Genomic DNA, 26,180 nt, shown 5'->3' with positions numbered 1-26,180 from the left:
GGGAGGGCGGCAATGGGGGGAGGATGGGGAGGGGAATACCCATAAAGAAGGGGAGGTGGAGGGGTTGGGGTATGTTGGCCTGGAAACCGGGAAAGGGAATAATACTCAAAATGTAAATAAGAAATACTCAAGTTAATTAAAAAAAAGAAATGAAAGGATCCAGTGTTAGAAATATGCAAAAAAAATTAAGCGAAAGACTACAGAAATTTGGAAGGGAGATGAGATGCGGGCAGGTCTAGGAGGAGCAGGAGGGATTGTGGGTGCACTTGATCAGAGCACATTGTATTACATGTACGGAATGTTCCACAAATGAAAAGCAAACCTTCCCATCCTTTTGCTAACCTTATGCTGTGTTACCATGCAAGGCTTTCAAGAAGAACACAGATCAGATATCAGCTCCTGCTTCTTCCTTTAGGGGTGCCCTTGTGGTGAATAAACTTTACAAGCAGAAAAAAAAGAAAAAGTAAAGAAGTTCTTTTCTTGTTGAGGAGAGTTTTCTCTGTCATGGGGTTTTTGTTATTTCAAATGAATTTTCAAATTGCTCTTTCTAACTCTATGAAGCAGTGAGTTGGAATTGTGATAGCGATTGCCTTGAATATGTTGATTGCTTTTGCCAAGTTTGCCATTTTTGCAATATTAACTCTACCAATCCATAAGCATGGAAAATCTTTCCATCTGAGATTTTCTTCATTTTTTTTTCTTCACAGAGTTGAAGTTCTTGTCATAAAGACCTTTTACTTGCTTGGTTAGAGTCACACTGAGGTATTTTTTATTATTTGTGACTAATGTGAAAATTGTCATATCCCTAATTTCTTCTCAACCTGTTTATCCTTGAAGTAGAGGAAGCATAATGATTTGTTTGAGTTAATTTTATATCCAGCCATTTTACAGAAGTTGTTTATTGGCTGAAGGAGTTCTCTGGTTGAATTTTTGGGGTCACTAAAATATACTATCATATCATATACAAATCATGATATTTTGACTTCTTGAATTCCCTTTATCTCCTTTGGTTGTCTAATTTCTGTGAATAAGATTTCTAGTGCTATATTAAAGAAGTAAGTGGAGATTGGGCAACCTTTTCTATTCCCAGATATTTATTGAATTGCTTCAAGGTTCTCTCCATTTATGTTGATGTTGGGTACTCTTTTTGTAATATTGTTTTTAATAAGTTTATGTATGGACCTTGAATTTATAATATGTACCAAATCTTTTAACATGAAGAGGTATTGATTGTTTTCATTTTTTGTCACCATCTAACAATGTGATCATTTGTTCCCCCACCCTGTGAGTTTGTTTAAATAATTGATTTTTCTATATGCTGACCTCACGTTGAACCATCACCATTTTTTGAAAATTCTGTCTTTTTTCCATTAAATGGTTTTAGAACATTTGTCAAAGATAAAGTGACCATAGGTGTTTGCATTTATTTCTGGATCTCCAGGCTTGGATATCTGGTAAAATTTTCACTTACCATGAATGCAGAAACCAAGATACTCCATGACAAAGCCAAATTTACAAAACATCTTTCAACAAATCTAGCCCTACATGGGATAGTAGATGGACACTTCCAACACAAGAAAGGAACTACACCCTAGGAAAAATTTGGGAATTAATCTTTCAACAAACCCAAAAGATGATAGCCACACAAAAGTTATTCCATTTCTAACAATAAAAATAGCAGGAAAGAACAATAAATTTTATTTAATATCTCTTATCATCAATGGACTTAATTCTCCAATAAGAATATATAAACTAAGGGATTGAATAAATAAAGTGGACCGAACATTTTGCTGCATACAGGAAATATACCTTAATTATATAGACAGTCACTATCTCAAGGTAAAAGGCTGGAGAGAAATTCCAAGCAAATGGTCCCAAGAAATAAAACAGAAATAGCCTTTCTTACATTGAATAAAATTGACTTTCAACCAAAGATATCAAAAATGATAAGGAAGGACAAAATAATTGTCAAAGAAAAAATAATAGTAAGATGAACTATCAATTATGAACAACTATGTTTCAAATGCTAGGGCACCTAAATTCACCAAAAGAAAATCACTAAGCCTCAAAGAATATATTGGCGCCAACACGATAATAGTAGGAGATTTCAATACCCAAGTTCATCAATTGACCGTTTGTGGCAACTGAAACTAAACTGATACATTAAAAATAACAGAAATAATCATCCAAATGGATTTAGCAGATATTTAAATAACATTTCATCCTAAAACTAGAGAATATACCTTTTTTCTTTGCACCTAAAAGTAACTTCTCCAAACTTACCATATACTGTGTCACTAAACAGGTCCATATAGATACCAGAATATTGAAATAATCCCATGCACCCTATCAGATTATCATGGACTAGTGCTGGTCTTCAATACTTTCTTATTTTTATATTTGTTTTTATTATCGATATTTGCTTAATGTGGTATTTTTTGAAACACTAGCTTTCTTGATAGTTTGGCACTATGAAATCTAGGTTGGGTTTAGCCTAATAGTAATTCTTCCATTTTGCCTCTATAGTAGCAAGAATGAGAGCTCCATTCCATTGTTTGGTATATACTATATTTTGAGTGAACATTTTGGGCACACAGTGCATTTAATGGTTTTCTTCTCTTCTTAAGTATATATTATTATTATCTCATCTTAAAAATTTGTAACTTGACAATGACATTTTTAATATCATGTTTCTGAATGGGTCTTTTGATCTCATTTTGTTTATATTTTATCTCCATTTTAAATGGATTTTCCTTTGTGAATATTTTCTGTCTTTAAGTATGTTTGTGCCTTTATGAGATTTTATTATTGTTTATCAATGAAAAAATGCATTTTATTTACACCAGCAGCCATACAGGAAGGGGAACACAAGAGTTAGTTAGCTATTTGTATAGTATTGGTTACTTATTAAAAAATAAAAATCTCTGAAACAAAGGACAGTGATTAATTTCACACTATCCTCCCACAATGTTCCCAGCATACAGTAATTCCTAGTAATGGCCTGAGGTCATGTGGTGTTGGGAAATACTTTATGGAAGAATAAACCCACAAACCACAGAATATTTAAAGAAAATCTTTCTTCCATACACACAGATACATAATACGATTACAGGGAGGTCAATACAATTAATTAAAGAAGATGTAAAGAACATGTTGTTACAAGAAACTGAGGACAAGGAAAGAATTTCAAACCACTGTCAACTATACAATGGTGAACATTTGTTCCCAAAAAGTAGTTTGTGTGCCAGAACAATAACAGCTGTACTGGACCCACCTTTTATCTACACAGAGTGGGGAGCTATGGTCCTATTGGAAACAATGAAGACAGAAAACCAAAACAATAGAAAAAGGGGGAATTAATATAAGCAATCTGGTAATGCAAACTACCAAAGACATCTTTATGTTCTAAGCAGAAATCGCAGGAAAACTCATATCTGAGCGCCCTATCTAATGACAAGAGTGAGCAAGCCATGGCCTTTCTCCCTTTCATATTTTTAAGTACTTTACAGAAACAAGAATCTCAGATTGCTTTATCCATGATTTATGAAAGGGTTTTCTAGGCGTCATGTATTAAGAAATCATTTAAAAGTATTTTTAGCTCCTGACAAGTTTTTATTAAAGTCCTCAAACTTCTTGGACTTAGATCCCAAAGTGTAACTAGGCCAAACCTGAGCTGTAAAACTATGACAACGCAACAATAACAGATATTTTCATGGCCCAAGCACTATAGCAATATACTATTGAGTACAGAGATCAAAATTTATTCAAACAGATCAAGAGAGAAGGGAGAAAAAAAGTTAGAAAAGTGATGAAGAATCAACACCTCCCTTGTGTATGCCAGCATTTATGGTTCTGCAGTAAGTCCTAAGAGGCAGTATCCAAGTAGCAAGGGGAGGAAAGGACTAAGGACAAGACAGGGAGATAAACTAGCATGGCAGGTGTATGTAAGAGAAAAACTTAGACATGAAAATGTCCTGTAATTTAAAAAAAAGATTTTTTTCATTATTTTCTCATTCCAATCAAAAGAGACATCCATGAATGATTCTCCTCTAAGGCTTCCATAAAAGAGGTAAAACAAAAACGAATATAAACATTGAAAGTTTGAAAATAAAACAAAAGAAAAAGAACTTGTGTACGTTTCAGAGCAGGAGCACTGAAAAATGAACTAAATCTGGTCAAGATGAAACCTAGAGTGAGAAGTAGGAACTAGAATTAAGAGCTGCAAGAGATAGGCAGGTGAGGAGTGACAGGAACATGGCCAGGCCTGAGAGATAAGACTGGTCCTTTACAAGGGCACAGAATGAGGTAAGAAAACATTTCAAATAAAGCAGCACCTTTCCTTTATGCTCACCTCAGTAATCCCATCCTCTAATAACCCCCATTTACATACTAAAATAGAAGAGTTGTGGTATGTATATCACTCACTTCCCATTTACTTCTAACCCTGCCTCCAAAGTCAGGAAGTCCAAACTTTCTAACTTCCAAGAACAAAAATACAGCCCCAGGTATAAGGGGGTCCTGAGGGCCAAGTGACAAACTGCAATATGTGAGAGTAGAGAATATGGAGATTTCTCATTCAACATAGCAGAAGTTTGATGGCCCAAGCTAAGAAAGGAAAAGGCAACCATATCAGGTAAACAAGGTCTGCTTCTCATAACATTAAACTCATTTATATTATTCTTTCCTTTAAAAAGAAATACTTTATTTGGGCTTATAATCCAGAATATCAGAGTCAGTGATGGATGATATCAGAGTAAAGATAAACAGGCAGAGGTTGCTGAAAGATTACATCTCAGACCATAAGCAGAAGGTGGAGAAAACTAGATTGAAATAGCTTCAGTCTTTTGAAACCTCAAAGCCTACCCCTAACAACATACCTCCTGCAACGAGGAAATACCACTTAGTGAGATTGCAATTTTTGGGCATTTACATTATTCTTAACTACACTTAGTCAAATCACTTCCCAGCTCAATCTTCATTTTGAATGAAGCTGATTTTCCTGCAAAGTGGCTGTACCATCTTCTCTTCCTAATATTGGCTTTCATCATGGTGATAATAGATGATTCTGGATACATAGGGGATGTTTTTATTCCTATGTATCATTCCATTTATGTACTACATGTGTACTGACATTTCAATGACTTTCATTTGAAAAAGGTATAAATGGTTGATCTTATATATACGGTTTCAACCTCTATTAACATCTTTTAGAAAATATCAAATATCCATTCTTGATTAATAATTTCTTCTCTCATAAGATAAAAAAATAAAATTTTACTCTAATCAAAATAATTATCTATATTTTCATACTGAAATATACAGAAGAATATTAAGATAATGTGGAATATTAAATCAGCTGAAATGCATGTTCATTAATTAAGAATAACCAGAATCATTGATATGTTTTTGGAACATAATATATGAACAAATACCAAAGCATTGAATAAATAGTGTCAGAAGACGAGGGTCATTATATAAAATGTACCTTACCTTCAGATCCAGTGTTTTTGTTCATGTAGCAAGAATTCAATTTACCTACTCTTCCTCAGTATTTTTCATCCTCTCATTGACTCGAATTTCAAAGCTGTATCCTATAACTAGCATGATTGTTAAATTTCAAACCAAGAACAGTGCATGTGTCAATCATTTTCCGCCTTTCCTTATTTGTGTTTTATTCTGTTCCCAAAGGCCATGTTGTGTTGAAGTTATGAAGAATTTCTTGCTCCTTTGATGAAAATTTTCTGAAAGCATAGATTATTCATATTTGTAAAATACTATTGATATGTTTAATAGTACTGGATATTATAGTTAAAATCATCTGGGTTAGGAATTTTTGCATGTATATCATAACACACTAAAATACTAAAGATTAAAAGTAGAAGAGATAGAATTTATTACGTTTTTACTCTTCTAGGGTTTGTAAGTTTACAAAATCTGAGCAAATGATTTCTTTCTGTGAAATTCACATTCATGAGCTATTATATTCTAATCAAACAGTGTGTCAGCACCAATAAACTTGGATTAAATTCTAATTGCAATACAAAATGTTTGTAGTAAGTAAATGGGCAAATAATTTGTCTGAATATACTAAATAAGCATGTAGTATAATCATAGGTTTGCTCTTAATTAAATAAGTACTCCCAGATACACCTTGAAAAAATACAGATAGTAATGTAAGTTTTTTTTTATATAACAGCTAATAATGGTCTGAGTAATGGTTTAAATCAACAAACCATGAACAGTAAGTAGGAATGTCTAGTGAGTTAGAGGTTCTTTCAAGCATCTTCAAGGGTCTAAAATAAATTCCTTTATAATTCTCCTAAATCCACTTATCATGAAACATTCCACATCAGAGTAAATAACACCAACATCTTTTCATTTTCTCAAAAAAAGTCATTGGGTTTCTTTTCTTCCTACTCAACCCACCCTCATTCTACTACCAAACACAACAATTTCCATCATAGCTCTCTGATATGACTCTTTTTCATTATCATTGACACTACTTCCAGATAGACTTCAAAAACATCCTTAAAATCATTCTCTGTATCATATCATAATTCATAAGTAACCACAGTCCCTTACTATATACATTGTGAGTTAAACAAACTTATTTAAAACTATTCAATGATTTCTAAGACATTTTCAGTAAATAAAAATTATATGTCTAACATTGTTTCTATATTCCCATATGAGACATTGCCTGAGATTCAGCTTTATTTGGACCGTTCTTCTATCTCTTAATCAATGCAAACTACTCTCATATTTACTTTTTTGGATATGTCAAGGTCTTTGTCCTCTTATCATCCTTATATTTACTGTAATTTTGCCCAAAATATAGATCAATTATTTTTCATCTAATTTAACTTAAATGTCACTTCCTCATGACAATCTCCATGACCTTATTTCTAAAATAGATTCTTCAACTACTTGCATACTATCAACTCCAACACACTGATTTATGCATTCATTTTTTTCTTTTTTCTTGTACTATAATGCAATCTTTATAGAAGAAAGTTCATAATACTTTCTATTCATTCCTAATCTATACACTATTATGGACATGGTACATTAGTGGAGACTTATTATTTATTACATGATTCAGTAAGTTGCATAAATAAACTTTATACTATTCTTCATTTTAATGAATATGCATCCCGTGCATTGGTTAGACCATCATGTAGTAATTATGTGAGTTCTTCAATTCAATGACCTAGTTGACATTGCCTAAACATTTTAATTTGTCACAGATAGTCTCTGTCATATTCAAAACAATACTTTGTTCACTGAACAATTATCTCAGCTGGGAATATATTTGACATGAAAGAATGAGATTCCTAAGTTTAATTCACAGCATCCATGTGAAAATGCCAGCTGCCATATGTTTGTGGTCCCATCTCTGAAGAGACAGAGAGATGATGATTCCTAGGCACTTACTTATCAGGGAGTCAAATTTCTTTTGTGAGCTGTTCCAGTGAAAGTTTAAAAACCAAGAGGACCCAGAGCTGTGTTCCCAGAGCTGAACCTGTACCTCAGCTCTCTGTCCCCAGATCCAATGAGGAAATAGATGGACTTCCAGGAGTGCTGACACACTCAAGAGCACAGGAAAGACTTTTTCTTCTCAGAGGTAACTTCCTGGAGTGCTCAGAACCCACGAAAAGAGGTGCAGTCTGTTACAGCATACTTTTGTTTCTATCTATTCCATATAGCTGAAATTTATCCACAGTTCTTGGACACAAGATAATTCAAGAGAGAACAACGGTCCCATTACTGTTGACACACAGGCTAAGAGAGAATTCAAGCCACTTTCAGAGACAGCAAAACCAGCTAACTCCAGATGGTGAGGGGCAAGTATAATTCCCTAAGGAACATAAACTGATGTTACTAGACATCATCAGAAACCAGTTCTCCCACCAAAGCTAGCCTAGTATACCCCTGACACACCAGAAAAGAGATAGAAAAGTTTGTAGTTCAAATCACTGAACATGATGAGGTTAAAGGATTTTAAGAAGGACATAAATAACTCCATCAAAGAAATACAAGACAACAGATGTAAAGAGATAGAAGACCTCATAGAGGAAACCCAAAAATCCCTTAACGAATTACATTACAACATAACAAGCTGCTGGAGGAATTGAAAAATCCATCAGGAAGTAAAAATGGAAACAGAAAACAACAACAACAACAACAACAACAACAACAACAAAAACAACAACAACAGCAGCAAACCACACAAAGATGAACACTCTGAATATAGAAAACCTGGGAAAGATATTAGAAGTCATAAACGCAAGCATCAACCAACAGAATATAAAATATAGAAAAGAATCTCAGGGGCAGAAGATACCATAGAAAACAGTTACACAATTGTCCAAAAATACAAAACAAAAAACTCCTAACCCAAAACATCCAGGAAATCATAGACAAAATGAGAAGATAAAACCTAAGGATAATAGGTATAGAAGAGAATGAAACTCCCACTTTGAAGGGTCAGTAAATATCTTCTACAAAATTATACTAGAAATCTTCCCTAACCTAAAGAAAGAGACAACCTTGCACGTACAAAAAGCAAAAAGAATTCCAAAAAAATTGGAGCAGAAAAGAAATTCCTTCCATCACATAATAGTTAAAATATAAAGTGCACAAAACAAAGAAAAAAATGTTAAACGCAGTAAGGGAAAAAGGTCGAGTAACATAAAAAGGGAGACCAATCAGTATTCCACATTTCTTAAAATAGACTGTGAAAGCTAGCAATCCTGGGCATATATCACACAGATCCTAAATGAAAAAAAATGTCAGCCCAGGCTACTGTAAAACCTCTCAACTACCATAGATGGAGATTCCAAGATATGCCATGACAAAACCAAATTTACACAATATCTTTCCACAAATCCAGTCCTACAAAAGATGATAGATGGAAAATTCCAGTACAAGGCAGGAAACTACACCCAGAAAAAGAAAGAACACAATCTACTTTTAAAAAACACAAAAAAGAGATAAAGTAGGTAGCCACAGAAACATAATTCGACATTTAACAAGAAAAATAATAGACAAAACCAATCATTTGTCCGATATCATTAAACATCAAAGGACTCAAATACCTATAAAACGACAAACACTAGAAGTCAACTGCCCTGGAATAAAAACACTTTATTCTTCCTCTGTCTGCAATGGAGGGGTCAGAGACATGGCCATCTGATGGACCAAAATCTAGAATTGACCTTGTGACTGAGGAGTGTCTCAAACATTCAGCCTCTGCTGTAGTGTACCTGAAACTGAATCCTTGTGAACAAGAATCCATAGAAGATTCTCACTTTGTTTGTGGCTGACCAGAACTTGTTCCTCAAACCTTATTGCATAGCCAATACAACTCTGACCACCAAAAAATCTCCAAGAACAATGGATTGAGGTCCCTTGGCCAATGAATAAAACTTCCAGCCTGGATCCAAGGCCATTTATCTAAGATTCTCACCAGAAAGGCCAATATCCCTCACACCCATATCTGTGCGGCTTATAGTAAGTTTAAATAGGGTTTAGATCCAGTGACTTTGACACAAGATTTCAGAATAAAACTCAGATTGCTGTCAAGTCTGTAGTGGAGGCCTTGGAGATAAGAATTTTCTTGAGTTCTCTGAAAATATGGAGCCCTGGAGTGCTGGGACCATAGTCTTCTATAGAAGGTAATCAGGAATAGTCCCTTACTTTCAAACTGGTTTAAGACCTTTCTCCTTTCAAAAACATTGGTATTTTTTTCTGCTCAGGATGATTAGGCCTTAGAGTTACTCATTTGACCAAATGGTCTCTCAGAACCATCCCTTTTGCTTGGGGCCCATGGAATATTTTACCTCAGACCATGGAGCATTGATCCCTCTGTTGAAGGTTCACTGAAATCCAAAAGGAGGGAGCAAATCCTGGAATCTCATGCTACTTCCTTGTGTAAGGTCACATGATATGTTGTGAAGTCATCAGTCTGGTGCTCATTTCTTTTTGGTTGAATATAGTTTTTAGGAGGCAATCAGGCTTAGGACACCCCCAACTTTTCTTGAATCATGGAATCTATATTCAGTCTCTTGCAGATTCAGCTAAAGATGTGTATATGCTAGACTGTGAAGTACCATTAGAAGATGAAGCAATGTAGGACCTCTTGAGCTATTGTAAGCAATTTAATTTTTTCTCAAATACTAGGGGAATTTGAATACTCAAAACAATTTCCTGTCACAGGGACATCAGCAACTCTTCTTTACTCGGGGGTACTCATCTATTCTTTCTTTGATTAAGGAGGTGTCATATGTTATCCCTGAAAGAAAGGTTACTTCATATCATTCTAGTTTGTCCAAAGGAAGTTTAGATATTAATTTAGGGTGAGGAAACCCACACTATTTCTTGATATTATGGACTGTGCCACAGATATGTTTCCTAATTTTTCCCTGGTTTCTCTGTCAGTTCAAGGTAAACTGGAGGTTCACTTGGGATGCAATGAAGAGCCCCTGACAAGCATATTCTTCAAAGTAAGATGAATATATTCCCCTTTCTTTGAATAAGAAAATCTAGACATACCCTTAAAGTTGAACGTGGCTTAATACAAATTCTTCTGATAAAGAACATACAGAGAAGCAAATGAAATGAATTCTCATACAGATGTTTATTTTTTCTTAAGGAAACTTTAAATTAATATCCCCTGACAATGGTTTCTTCCGAGAATCCACCTCTATCCAGAGAATCTCAGTTCTATTCTTCTAAGAGGTCTTAATGTTTCCTTCTGACCTGGGTGGCCAGGCATACATAAATGTTTGAAGGAATGGCAGACCACATGGACATGATGTCCTCAGACATGTCAGTGCAAATCTGTGCCCTAACCTACGTTCTGCCTTTAAGGTTTGTAACATAAAATGGAGCAGTTTCATCTTTGTTGTCCATGATTATCCTGCTGCTTAACAGCTTGAGGAAAAGATAAATCCAGAGATTACCACCCAATATGTAAGAGCAAATTCCCTAATTTCTGGCAAGCACGCCTCATAGTCCCCAGACACATGGTTATTCTGGACTGTAAAAACAGTTGCACTTGACTCTCTTCTTCCAGTACCCAAGGTAATCCTTTGCCTGAAGGATTCTGTGACCATTTCGCTCTTTCCAGTCCTCCTAAATGTTCTCTCTGAATATTGGGCCCTTGAATTTCCAACAAAGTAGTTGTATACCTAACTGATCAGACATATTTTCAAAAGTGACTCCTTCTATAATCCAGGGACTCGACTCTACTCCGGTTTGAAGTCCCAGAGTCGAAGTTTGGAATCAGAGTATATAACCCTTGCAAACTGCAATCAGGCAAATCAATAGAAATGTAATAATTTCAACATTTCTGCTTAGATCTTAACAGCTGAACGAACCAGAAGGATTAACCTAGCCAGAAACAATTATCCAAAGCCTTTGGCAGAAGAAATATGTTCCTGTCTTTTCTCTTGCATTAACAGAAATTATGAATATATAAAACTCTGAATGAGAATTTGAAACTTATGATTACTGCTGGAAACTTTATCCTGGTATAAGGTACCAGGGAACTTTTCTGTTGACAGAAGTGTGTATGGCACCTATATACACTATGCCTGAAGAAATTTCTCTTCATTTTCAATAGTGCTTTAGAGTTTTCCTCTCTTACATGGGGTTCACTTTACCCAGTGTTAACTTACTCCTTCTTCTTATATTGTAGAGCATGTCAGTACTCGCCAAAGTACAGCATTGCCCTAGATCCTTTATGGTAAAGAGGCTTAAAACCTGCTTGAAGACTTACATGGCCCTTTTATATTCCTATTCCCATCAAGTGGTGTTGTCTTTTCTCCTTAAAGAGCTGCCAGACCAAGGGAGTGTTATACCACGCATCCTACATGAATGATCATCTAACATTCCCTGTCTTTCCAGTAGGATTGTGGGTCAATTTTCTACTTCAATCCACCCAGTAGATTTTAGACCCTCAGCTTCTGCAAATGGGAGCTTGGGAAATCAAATTCTATTGAAAGGGCTCTAAAAATTATTCCCAGTGCACATCAATTGTCTCAGACCTCCTCCCTGTGTACTATGGGAATTTTGGAGTACCTGTGGAACTAAAGAATCACTAGAGCTGCCCTTCGTCCTATGCCACAGAACACAGCTATTAAGAAAGTTTGCTTAAAACTAACCTCTTTATTCAAGGTATTCATACAACACATATGCAAACAATGGTATCTTATATTTCTCTGCTTCTAAATCCTAGTTCAGAAGACACAAAGCTAAATTGACTCTTATATTATGTGCCTTAAAGTAGGTCATCAAAATATACACCATTCCTATATTTTATTCACATATGTGAGTAGCTGAACACATCCATGAAGAAACATCACCGCTTCCTGAACCACTTATACTGTTGTTGTGACCATTGCCTGGACTAAAAGATATATAGGGTATACATATAGAGAACATACTTAGAAGTTACTGAGATAGAGGCAGAACATTTCTCCAAGACCCAGTGTAGCCGATAACCTTCCCCTGCTGACCATGGGTGAAGTGGATACTTCTTTTCTTCAAAATATGACTAGGGACCTCCACATTCTGAACCAATACATTCAGGACTTCACTTTTGCTAAAGATCTTCTCAGAACTTCCCATTCTGTGAATCTCTTCTCAGAACTCTACTGTTCTGATATACGTCCTAGACTCATTCCTCTTTGACGAGGCCATGAGAACCACCATGAATGATGATGTGACTCCTTCCCCATCAGTGTGGCCTTGGATCTTTCTCACCTCTTGATGGAGTACACTTCCTTTGACCAAAGGAAATTCACACATTCCTTTATTCACAAGGTGACATGAGACATGCTTTTCCAAAAAATAGTATGCCATACCTTGTATTCTAAAGCAGTCCCTCACGAATTTGAATTACCTCACATGGATATACTCTAAATAATAGAAATTCAAGGCTTTTACCTTTTACCATGGTGGGTAGAGAAATATGTTCTTCCACTCGGGTTTGAGGTCCCAGTTCCTATATATAGAATCATTGATTGATGGAATCAATCCAATCACTAGAAATCAAGAGCACCCTTTGTTGCTGCCAATATATGGACATATTAAGACAAACTGAATGAGCAAAAGATCCAGAGACAGTCATGCAGGCTGTTTAAAAAAGGCCTGGGATGTTACCTGCACTTCCCCATATTAAATACAAGATGTAAAATTCCTACCAACTAAAGAAGTATAGAAATTGAACGGCATTGTTGGGGAAAATCCTTTACCAAATCAGGTAATAATGACATTCATGTTTCACAGGATGTTTCATATTACCAACTCCAACTCCAAGGGTTTTCTAACACATACCTTTGCACAATCAGATCTCAAAGTTTTCTCTTTCTTAAAGGCGTCAAGATCTTCCTTTTTCCATCAATTACCTAAGTCATTGAACAGAATGTCAGACCTCCCTCCTACAACTGAGCCTACTCTACACATTCCCTGGTTGCCTTATGTCCTCTCAAGTACTCATATAAAGGAAAGACCCCCAAACTTTGATTATTTGAAAGTGGGCTCAATTCACTTCACTTCTGACGAAAGAGGCCCCATGGTCTCATGGCATACCTCTGTAGAAGCCAGAATCAGATTCAATAACATGCAGTTCAATGTAGTACAAAATGGGATCTTCATCCACAAAAACTATAGACATCCAGTTCCTGGCCAAGGGAGTATTGGTATGGATTGATGCTCACAGAGAAATCTCAGGTTTGGCTCCTATGGACAAGTCTCATTGATTCCATCTATATTTGTGAGGAGTTTCAGTTGTAGCCTCTAGCTCTGGATGCCCCAAGAGCATCACTTAATTACAAGGACATCTTATACCTGATTTAACTTCATTTTTCTTAATTGCCAAACTTGACCAAGATTGCCAGGCAATCATAATTCCAATTTCCCAGTGGGACATCATAAGATTCTTGGTGTAGATCAGAGGGCAGAGTACAGATAGCTAAAATTAAAATATATGCAACCTTACTACAGAAGGTTCTCAGAAATGCAATTTTTCCATCTCTCATTTATGGATGTGTACACATGTACACTTATAAATATATACATCATATATACATATATACATCACATATATGTATATATGTATATATACATTATATATATATATACATCATAGGTATACATATATACATCACATATACATACATATATGATATATATATACACATGTATACATCTTATATAAACATATACATATACATATGCATATACGTACACGTACAGATACACATACACACACACACATATGTGTGTGTGTATGTGTGTGTGTGTGTGTGTGTGTGTGTGTGTGTGTGTGTGTATCAATGGAGCATCACAGTTCAGACAATCACCCTGATAGAAGAGCATGCTGACTAATGGAAGCTGGAAAGAATAATTGGAAGAAAATTATGCAATACCATATGTTTTCCCACCACCAAAGGTGAGCTAGAATTTTTCATTCTTCACAGTTAGGTGACTGGATCTTGGTAATTGGTTAAAAATGGCCAGGCACTTTCTTGTTTAGCAAAACAGTTCAGTATGACCCCATAAGTTGCAGTTATGAACACAGGTTACTCAAACTGCACCTATTTCCAAGCCATCTCAACACCATCCACTTTAGATGAAGGGAAATCAGCACTTCACTTTGATTGGTAGCCTTCAGGTTTTTATTCTTTGACAAATAATACCTTACACCATCCCCTTCTGTCCAAGATCTGTTATAAGAATGACTATAGTTTACTATTGAGATCTCAGAATTTTTTTTTTTTTGCCCAAGAGGACCAAGATTAAAGAGTCCTTAGAGCATACTCAACCTTCTAATACGGATGTTTAGATCAAATGTAACCCTCTAATAGGGAGTTTTAGATCATGTCCATCTAATTATGGCCACTAAGAAAATACAGATGTGACCAAAGGCACTTCACTTAATTATGATCTATGTTAGTAAATCGTGAAACTTTCATTATTTGTCCTATATACCATCCTTCATGCTTATAACCGTCGTCGATGATTAGCTTCAAGAGGATTTAGAGACTGAAAATCATGACTGCTGAATAACACTAATGCTTGGATCCCTGACAGGCCTCCCATGGTGTAACTGAAGATACGATATGTGAAGTAGCCCTAGCTTGCCTGCTCAAGGTAGGCTTGAACACTCCATTATCCTTAAATAGTTTTGTCACTTTAAGCAGATTCTACGTTTCTTTAATATTCTACTCTTAAACGTCATTACTTTAGATCATCGATTTATGTCCAGTATATATCAAATGTACATTCTGTATATAAGAGTGTCCGATATCTGTCTTATAAGACTTACAATTCCTGAAGTCATCTCTGGCACCCAGGTCTCAAACTCCACTTCCACTCAAAAAGGTCCTCAGCAGCTAACCTATTTGACAAAGAATGATTCTGAACCATGCTACTTTTGATGAAAGATGTCACAAAATTAACACTTAACTGTGTCTCACATTCAAAACTTCCTCTAGGAGGGACATCAGAATGATACCTTTTGCTCCAGTTGTTCTCAAATTCACATCTTCTGTCCATGGGATCTGTAATGTCACCATTTCATAGAAGAACTTCAGTGTCTCTCCTTTCCCTATGGGAGCATCAACACTCCACATCTACTCACAAGTATTTCACCTTTTTTCTCTGTATAGTGGACAAGAGCACTTTCACCAAAGGCCCACATTGGCCTGAAATATCTTCTTTTGCCCAAGGCGTACTCATGCCTGCACTCTCTTGTGGCCATCATTAGCACTTCTTCTCTTGATTTTGTGAGCCTGCTATATCCCAACTGTTTAGGATTACATACAAACTTATTTCTGCTACATGTATTCTGAGACATTCCTCCATGGAAGGAAGGGGTGTTGATCTTTTCTTGTCTGACAAAAGTCTTCAAAGCCCAAAGACAACTGCTGGAATGAAATGCAACCTATAGGACTGATGGAAGAATTGCTACCTGGACTTTCAAATGCCATGAAAATATATGGACATTCTAAATACTGATAAAGAATAGGAAGCTGATCAAGCAATACTGGATCTTCCTCTGCTCCACGAGGTACTAACATTTTCTCCAGAATAAAATGTTTTTTTTTTATAATTTTAGAAGTAGCCAGAGATTTTAAACTTCTAACAAACCGGTATACAATATCTCCTTTGCACATTTTCTCAGAAATCCCGGTGATGTCCACGGTGCAATAACAACTTTTTCCCATGAAGTCTGGTATATTACCTTTTTGATGACTGACACAACAGTCCTACTTCTGTGCAAGTTCCCTACCTCCACCATCTTACTGAGTAAGATTTAGACTTATACAATTAAGAGGACTCCAGAAGGCCAAGGAATTACGACACATTCCCCATATGCCAAATCCATTTCCTCTCTAAAATTTCTAAGTTTATTGTCCTGAGAAACACTGTTCTGACGAATAGATCTCAGAGAAATCTGGACTGAGTTCTCAAACAAGAGTCTAAAAGCCAGCACAAATCAGACTACTATCTTCATTGTGTTCCCTTACACAGAGGTGTCCTTTCACATGCAGAGGAATGTGTAGATGGACATATATTTGAATAAGATACTGAACCTAAGACTACTGCATTAGAGCCTCGTACAAGACTTCTAAGACTGTTGACTGCCTACCATGGATATTCAGGTGTGTATTCTTTACTGTGATTTTCAGTTTGGAGTTGCTGAAGTAGTGTGTGGCTGGAATGTTCTATAATTTCCAAGGTATCAATCAACCTTCAACTTCTGCTCAATAGTACTCCAGACATAAGAGGAAGAGAAGCTATGCACATTCCATACAGTCCAGGGGAGATCCTATTTCACCCTTATACTTTAAAACATCAAAAATCTATCACCTTTTCCTGGAGGGACAGCAAAAATTCCTCTTCTGCACACAGGGAAATTAGATATTCCTCCACCTATTCAAAGGAATCTGAGGATCCTCTTTTCATTTATATGATTTTTTAATTTAAGTTTCAAATATACCATTTCCTGGTTTCCTGTTCATACGTCATCTATCTGCTCTCACTCCTTCTTCGATAATGGTGTTCCCATCCACATCATCCACCCGTCTAATCTTTCTCACCTTCCTTATATTAAGAGTCCACATTTGGAAGGATTAAGAGCTTTTCCTCCCCTTGTTGCCCAAAAAGGCCATCTTGTGCTACATATACATCTACAGCCATGAGTCAATCCATGTATATACTTTGGGTGATGCTTTACTCCCTGGGGCCTTTCGTTGTTGGGCATTGTTGTCCTATGAGGTTGCAAGCCCCTTCAGGTCTTTCAACCGCTTCTCTAATTCCTGCAACTGGTGTTCCATTTTCAGATTAATGTTTTGCTGCTAGCATTCAACTATGAATTTGACCTGCTCTCGCTGTGTCTCTCAGGGACATCTATATCCAGTTCCAGTCAGCATGCACTTCTTAGCGTCAATAATCTTATATACTTTTGGTGACTGTATATATGTATATGAGCCACAGGTGGGGCATGAATTCCTTCAGTCTCTACTTCTACCTTTGCCTCCACATAAACTCCCGTGAATGTTTTTTGTTCCGCCGTTTAAGAAGGAGTGAAGCTTGCATAATTTGATCATTCTTCTTGAACATCATGTGGTCTGTGGATTATATCTTGCCGAATTCGAACTTTTGGACTAAAATGCACGTATCAGAGAGTGCATACTATGTGTCCTTTTCTGTGATTGGGTTACCTCACTAAGGGTGACGCTTTCTAGGTCAATCCATTTTCTTATAAGTTTCATGAATTCATTGATTTTAATGTGGAGTAGTAGAACATTGTACAGATGTATCACATTTTATGTATCCATTCATCAGTTGAAGAGCATCTTGATTCTTTCCAGTTCCTGGCTATTATAAATAATACTGCTGTGAGCATAGTGGAGCATGTGTCTTTGTTGTATGTTGCACCATCTTTTGTGTGTATGCAGAGTACAGGTACAGCTGGGTCCTCAGTTAGGGCATTATCCAATTTTCTCAGGAAACTTCAGAATGATTTCCAGAGTTATCATACAGGTTTGCAATCCCTCCAATAATGGAGCAGTGTTCCTCTTTCTCCATAACCTCACCAACATCTGTTTTCACCTGAGTTTTTGATCTTAGCCATTCTGACTGCCGTGAGGTGGAACCTCGGGACTATTTTTATTTTTATTTCCTTGATGACTAAGGATGTTGAGCATTTCTTTACACAGTTATCAGCTATTTGTTATTCCTTAGTTGAGAATTCTCTGTTTAGCTCTGCACCCCATTTTTCATAGGATTATTTGGCTCTCTGGTGTCTAACTTCTTGAGTTATTTGTATATTTTGGATATTAGATCTGTATCAGGTGTAGGATTGATAAAGATCTTTTCCCAATCATTTGTTTGCTGTTTTCTCCTAATAACAGTGTCCTTTGACTTACAGAATCTTTGCAGTTTTATGAAGTCTCATTTCTGATTCTTGATCTTACAGTACAAACCAGTGGTGTTTAGTTCAGGAAATTTTTCCCAGTGCCCATGTGATCAAGATTCTTCTCTACTTATAGTTTCAGTTTATTGGGTTTGATGTAGAGGTTTTTGATCCACTCAGACTTAAGGTTTGATTAGACCAATAAAAATGAATCTATTTGCATACTTCTACATGCTGCCCTCCACTTGTTGAAAATCCTAATTTTTTTTTTCATTGGATGGTTTTGGCCTCTTTGTCAAATATCAAGTGACCATTGATGTGTGTGTTTGTCTTGGGGTCTTCAATTCTATTCCACTTATCAACATTCCTAGATCTGTACAAATACAACTTTTTTTTGTCATTGATTTTTTTAAATCACTATTGCCCTGTAATACTGCTTGAGGTAAGGAATGGTGATTCTCCCAGAGGTTCTTTTATTGTTGAGTACAGCATATGTATGTTGTGCCATCACTTTTATTAAATTCTAAAAAGTCTTTAATCTTTCTTTATTTCTTGCTTGACAAGTTATCTTTGAGTGGAGCACTGTTCAACTTACAGGTATGTGTGGGCTCGCTGATGTTTTGTGGATATTGAAGATCAGCCTTTGTTTGTCACGGTTTGATTGGATAAATGGACATATTTCAGTTTTCTTAGATCTGTTGAGGCCTGTTTTGTGACTTGTTATATGATTAGTTTTGGAAAAAATACTATGAGATGCTGGGAAGAAGGCATATTATTTTGTTTTAGGATGAAATATTCTATAAATATCTGTAATGTCCATTTTGTTCACAACTTCTGTTAGTTTGTCTAGATCTTTGTTTAATTTCTATTTCCATGATCTGTCCATTGAAGAGAACGTGGTGTTGAAATCTCCCACTCTTATTATGTGAGGAACATTGGGTGCTTTGAGCTTTAGTAAGGTATCCTTTAGGAATGCAGTTCCCCATGTATTTGGAGCAAAAATATTTAGGAGTGAGAGTTCCTATTGCTGTGATAATCTTTTGATAAATATGAAATTTCCTTCCTCACCTGTTTGGAAAACTTTTGGTTGATAATCAATTATATTCCATAGTAGAATGGCAAATCCAGCTTCCGTCTATCAGACCATTTGCTTCAAAATTTGTTTTCTAGCCTAATACTCTCATGTAGTGTCTGTCTTTGTCTCTAAGTTGTGCTTTTTACATACAACAAAATGCTGGGTACTCTTTATGTATCCATTCATTTAGTCTACGTCTTTCTATTGGGAAATTCACTCCATTGTTGTTAAAATATATTAAGGAATAGTGATTGTTGCTTCTGTCATTTTTGTTGTTAGAGGTAGAATCATGTTTGTGTGTCTCTTTTCTTTTGGTTTCATAGCAAGATTAGTTTGTTGCTTTTTATAGTGTGTAGTCTCCCTCCTTGTGTTAGAGTTTTCTACCTATTATCTTTCGTAGGGCTGGATTTGTAGAAAGATACTGTATAAATTTCGTTCTGTCATGGAATATCTTTGTTATTCCATATGTGTTAATTGAGAATTTTCCTGGCAATAGTAGACTGGAATGGCTTTTGTGTTCTTTTATGGTCTAGAGTATATCATTGCAGGATCTTCTGACTTTCATAGTATCTGGTGAGAAACATTGTGTAATTCTCATAGGTCTGACTTTATATGTTACTTGACCTTTTTCCCTTATTGCCTTTAAACTTCTTTCTTTATTTTGTGCATTTAGTATTTTGACTATCATGCGATGTGAGGAATTTCTTTTCTGGTAAGATCTACTTAGAACTCTTTTGGCTTCTGGCATGTTTTTCGGCATCTCTGTCTTTAGGTTGGGGAAGATTTCTTCAAATTTTTTTGAAGATATTTACTGGCCCTATAAGTTGGGATTCTTCACTCTCTTTTATACTTCTTATTCTAACACTCAATCTTCTCATTGTGTCCTTGAGTCCAAACAACAGGTAACTTGGAGCAGAAAAGGTGGTCTTATCTCTGCCTTCAAGTGTGTAGGCACTCTTACCAACTGGTTTTCAGCTCTCAGTACAGCCAGAAAACAAAAAAGTCCTTCAGCTGAATTCTCCTAGTTCCCTGTGTAAATATTGTGTACCTCCTTCAAATGATAGACTCTGAAAGCCTTATTTTATCCACAATAGTTGTGGTGCATATGTGTGTGTGTGTGTGTGTGTGTGTGTGTGTGTGTGTGTGTGTCACATGTCCAGCAGACTCTGAATGGTCATTCCTTCAGTCTCCAAAGAACAATATCTCCCTACCCCTCTTATGGATATTTAATTTACTCTTTCAAGGAAGGAGTAAATCATCTGCATTTTGGTCCTCCTTCTTGAGTTTCATGTGGTGTGTGCCTTGTATCATAGTTAACTTGAGCATTTGCACTGATAACCAATTAAAAATGAGTGCATACTTTGTTTTTCTGTAATTGAGTAACCACCCTCTGGATGATATTTTCTAGGTGCATCCATTTGCCTATGAATTTCATGAACTCATTATTTTTGATAAATGAGTACTAGTCCATTGTGTAAATATAGGCCATTTTCTGTATCCATTCTTCTCGTGTAGCACATCTGGGTTAATTCCAGCTTCTGGATATTATGAATAAGGCTGCTATGAACATAGTTTAACATTTGTCTTTGTTGTATGTTGGAGCATCTTTTGGGTATATGCCCAGGGGAGGTATAGTTGGGTCTTCAGCAAGTGCAATGACCAATTTTTGAGGAAACTCAGGTCTGATTTTCAGGGAGGTTGTACCAGTTTGCAATCCCAACAACAATGGAGGAGTGTTCCTCTTTCTCCACATCCTTTCCAGCCTCTGCTGTTACCTGAGTCTTTGATCTTAGCCATTCTGACTGATGTGAGATAGAATCACAGGGTTGTTTTGATTTGCATTTCCTTTATGACTAAGTAGGTTATACATAAACCAAATCGTTCTAAGATATGATGTTACCCTAACTGTTGTTCTGTATATAGCTGTGTGCCAATTGAACAATTTCTATCTCCTTCTTCAAAGTTCAAGTCAAATCACATCAAGGAAATCCACACACAATCACATATGCAGAAGCCAATAGAATGGGCAGTGTCAGAAAGTGCCTAGAACACATTTACACAGGAGAAAATTTTCAGAACAGTACACCAAAGGCTCTAAGATCACCAGTCAATTTACAAAATCCCATCATTCTGAAAACTTTCTTTAAAGCCAAGTACACTACCAATAGGAAAACAACAACCTACACATTTGGAAAAGAGTTTTACGAACCCTACATTTGAGAGAGTGCCAAAATTAAAAATATAAGAACTCAGAAAGGTAAACTCCCACACAACAAAGAACCCAACTTTTAAACTGGATTAGAGAGCTAACCAAGAATTCTCAACTGAGGTATCTCAATAGGTGAAAAACATATCGAGAAATGTTTAACATCCTTAGTTCACATAAAGGCAAATCAAAATCAACATAAGAGTCTTCCTTAAAACAATCAGATTGGCTAAGACAAAAAAACTAATGCAGTAGCAGAGTGGGCTAGGATGTAGGGAAATTGGAATACTCCTCCACTGCTTGCGGGATTAGTAGCTGATAGCCACTTTGGATATCATCAGTGTGGAGGTCCAGAGAAAATTGCAAACAGCTTTACTTGAAAACCCAGCTTTACCACTCACTTCAACACATATACTCAAACTTGATCCATACATAACGTGGACATGTGGTTGAAGATATTCACAGCAGTCTTACTTATAACAGTCGAATGCTGGAAAGAACCATGATATACCTCATCTCCACTCAGGAATAAATACAGAAAGTGTGCTATATGTAAACAATGGAACATTACTTAGGTATTAAATATGAGGACACCAAGAACTCTGTAGACAAATGATGGAACATGAAAATAGTGAAGTAACAGAAATCGAAAAGGACATAACATGGGATGGACTTAGTGACTAGTAGATGTTAGCCCTGCTAACAGAATACCCACTATACAAATCTTTTATAACATGAAGGGTAACATGTGAGAAGGCCAAATGGCGGATACTTGGAACCCACTTAGAAGGGAGAACAAAATAGTCATGGAATGCAGTGGAGTGGAAGAATCTAGCTAGATGTGGAAAATGATGGATAAAGTGGTGGGAGTTGCACCAATTAAAAGAGACAGGAGAGAAATTCAGAGGAAACGTGGAGTAAATAACAATAAGCGTCAGTGGTGGGTGGTGAACTTGGGTATCCCCAGGAAAATCCCAGATGCCGGAGATGCAAGTGTATCCCAGAAACTTACTGTGATGGTGGTAGTTTAAATACCGAGCAGGAAAATAGATAGAACAACTAGAGACTTCCTCCTGTAGCTAGACATGCCCCCCAGTGAAGGGGTGGTGCTGCCCACACAGCTCACATTTTTTTTTACCTATAAATATCCAATCTAAAAAATGTAAATACAAAAATGGAGCAGAGACTGAAGGAAAGGCAATCCAGAGACCACCCGACCAGAAGAACAATTTCATCCAGAGACTCCAAATCCTCAGACTATTCCTGAGGTCAAGATGTGCTCGCAGATAAGAGCCTAATACGTCTGTCCTCCGTGGGGCTCTGCCATCACCTGACCGTGACAGATGCAGAAACACCTAAGCATTTGACAGCACCTGACAGCCACAAAGGAAGAGATAGGGGAATGACTTAAGGATCTGGAGGGATTTGGAACCCAATATGAAGAACAACAGTATCAATTAAGCTTACCCTTCAGAGGTTCAGGAAATTTTCCACCTTCTAGTATATGCTTTGGCCAGTCCAAGACTTCTGCTACATAGATACCAGAGCATATGGGGAAGACAACTGCCTCAACTGCCATATCTGGGAAGGGAAGCAATTGGTCCTGTGGAGATGTCATATCAAGGAGAAGGGGGATGTTAGAGGGCAAAAGTCGAAGTGGGGAGCACCATATTAGAAAAATGAGGATCGGAATAGCTTAGGGAATTTAAGAAAGAAAAACCAGTTTGGGAAATGACATTTGAAATGTAAACAAATAAATATATTATTTTATACATATAATGTGTACAATATAACACATTTATGTTTACAACAGAGATATTCACATCTGTCTCCTTAAGGACTATATATTTCATTTTCTGTACTATAGGTTTGTTGAGAGTTGAAATCCATAATTTTCGTGAGTTTCTTACTATTGAAAATCACATAGATACACCCAATCAATGTTTTATCTCCTGTCCTTATAGCTATAAATCTTTAGTTACCACTGCAAAAAAAAATATTTTTTATTTCTGTTGCATTGGGATTCCTTTCCATGCCTCAAATGTTTCCCAACTTAACTGTACATCTCTATATTCCCTCCATTGTCATCCTCTTCCCTCTTTCTTCACGTTTGACATTCCTGTTCTTGACAGTGTTCCTCTGCAATCCATAAGTTCATTTGTACGTCCCAAAGTGAGGACAGTCTGGACCGCATCCCTTGAATTTACACTAAACTAATCAAACCGAAATAGTGTGGAGAATTAACATTCAGATTAAAGTGAAAATGTCTCCCATTTTTCTTTTTTGATCTGGATTATCTCATCTATGATGACTTTCACAAGATCCATTCATTGTCCTGAAAATTACATGCTTTCCTTTTTCAATCTGTAAAAGACCCACATTTTCTTTATGCATTCATTTGTAAAGGAACAACTTGAATATTTCTAATTATTCAAGGGTCTCTATACTAGGATGAATCAAAATTTGGATATATTTTCCTCGAGTTATATCTTTAAGCGCATCCATTTCCGGATTCCTGAAGAAACATCATACTGATTTCAAAAGGTGCTGTAGAAGTTTGCATTCCAACCAGGAGAATAGTAATGTTCCCCTCTCTCCATAACACAGCAAACATAAGTTGACTCATGTGTTATAAAACTAAAATTTCTGAAAGGGAGGAAAAAATTCTCAGAATAATTTTGTTTTGCATTTCTGTATTGTATAAGGATGATAAATATTTCACTTTCGATTCTTAGTCACTTGAGTTTCTTCACTTTTGAATATTTTGTTTAGATATGTAGCCTAATTTAATTTAGTTTCTTGATATATAGTGTTTTAGTTTTTCTAATATTATTTATAGAAGCACGTTTTTGAACATGTACATGGAAATAATGCTTACTATTTTTGAAAATAGCCACTTTAAAATCATTAAGATCAAATTACATAATGCACTCATTAAACTCACAGAATTGGCAGATCTGTTTTAACCAACTGAAATCATAAGGTCGCTTCATGAAATATCCCTATATAATAAAACATTTTCTACATACATTATACTGAGGAATATAGTTTATATATTTTACTCTTTGAGAATTTCCACCAATGAATGTTGATGATAATTTTCCATTTATTTTTTCCACATCACTCTATTTCTTTGAATCCTTCCTGTGTATATCTTCTACATTAAAGTACTGTTTAATAACTCTATGATAAACCCTTACAAATAATTTTCAATCCTCCAACTGAAGATACTAACTGTCCATAGTATGTCAGATAGGTATAGCAGTTTTCAGGCCTTTTCCCTGCATTCTTCCCTGTTGACTGGTTTGAAGCTGTGCAGGAAACAACAGCTGCTATGTGACATGAGGGCAATACTTCTTGTATCCAGAAGACACACTTTATGTCTGATCCCTCCCACAATTTTCTACACCTAAAGTCTCTTTTCACCTTGTTTCAGAATGACTTTTTGGCCTTGTGGAAGGTGTATAACATGTATATCCAACTCATCATGGCTGAAATCAGTAAAATGTAGACAACTATATAATGAATGAAAGGAAGGGGTCACTCTTGGAAAGTATTAACAAGATCGTCATAACCTCTGGCCATGTTAGGTAATGAAAGGGTTGAATTAATAAAATGATAGAGAATATAGGAAACATGGAGAAAACACAGATTATTTAGATTTACAGTCCCAAATCTAGAATATTTTTTAAAGCATTCGTGATTTACTGTGGGGAGCTGGCGTAGTGGCAATCCCAAGATGGATTCCGGGACTGCTGCCACGTCTCACGAATAGCACCTGAAATTAAGCCCATGCCCCATTGTGAGAACTGCGCAGAAGCACCATAACATTATATGACGTGGACCTATGAACAGAGGTTACACAGACTGGTGAGGTCGTTGAGGGAGGATATAAGGGAGTGGCCTCGGGGGCTGGATGGAGGCATTGTTCCTGCTTGCAGACAAAAGGGTTCCTGAATAAACTGCTTTGAGAAGAACGTGTGGTGTTGCTCCTTTCCTGCTGGTCGGGGTTGGAAGTGAGAGTATATACTAGATGTATTGGGTATAGCAATATTAAATCAGCTCACTTTGCATAATTAAAACAGCTCTATACTAAATAATTACATAGAATCAGGTATTTAATTTCTCCCACCTCAAACATCATAGATTCACATGTATTCAGTTGAAAAGAAATGAATATACATTTAAATAGCATTTAAAGTTTTTAGGACTAATTCATAAAGTAGACAAAAGGATTTAATACATTAAAATTCTATTTTGAATCTGGTATTATCTAACAATGATAGAGAAAATAAGGAGAGAGAGTGAGACAGGGGGACAATCTGGCAAAAGGGAAGGTAATGAGAGAGGGAGAAAGAGGTACGGACCACTGACACAAAGAGAGGAAGAGGGAGTATTTTACACACTAATTTAAACCTATACACACATATTCTCAATAAAATACTTGTGAACAGATTCAAGTCAACATT

At 36.2% G+C, this 26,180-nt stretch overlaps 1 long non-coding RNA gene across 2 annotated transcripts in view; it reads left to right on the top strand.

Moving 5' to 3' along the window:
- The window catches only part of LOC147998007 (uncharacterized), a 40,440-nt gene that overhangs the window by 10,543 nt on the left and 3,717 nt on the right, over positions 1 to 26,180 (top strand). The window contains exons 2-4 of one of the 2 annotated variants that reach the window (XR_015647437.1): positions 10,441 to 10,505; positions 15,100 to 15,159; positions 15,678 to 16,673. This is a non-coding gene — a long non-coding RNA (uncharacterized LOC147998007). Of the gene's footprint in view, positions 1 to 10,437; positions 10,506 to 15,099; positions 15,160 to 15,677; positions 16,674 to 26,180 lie in introns of those variants that run through there. The other variant, XR_015647436.1, reaches the window with a different exon arrangement.

The sequence above is a fragment of the Rattus norvegicus genome, chromosome Y, assembly GCF_021556685.1.
Source record: "Rattus norvegicus strain SHRSP/BbbUtx chromosome Y, alternate assembly SHRSP_T2T, whole genome shotgun sequence".
Taxonomy (NCBI): domain Eukaryota; kingdom Metazoa; phylum Chordata; class Mammalia; order Rodentia; family Muridae; genus Rattus; species Rattus norvegicus.
This window is presented reverse-complemented; position numbering and strand designations above follow the sequence as displayed.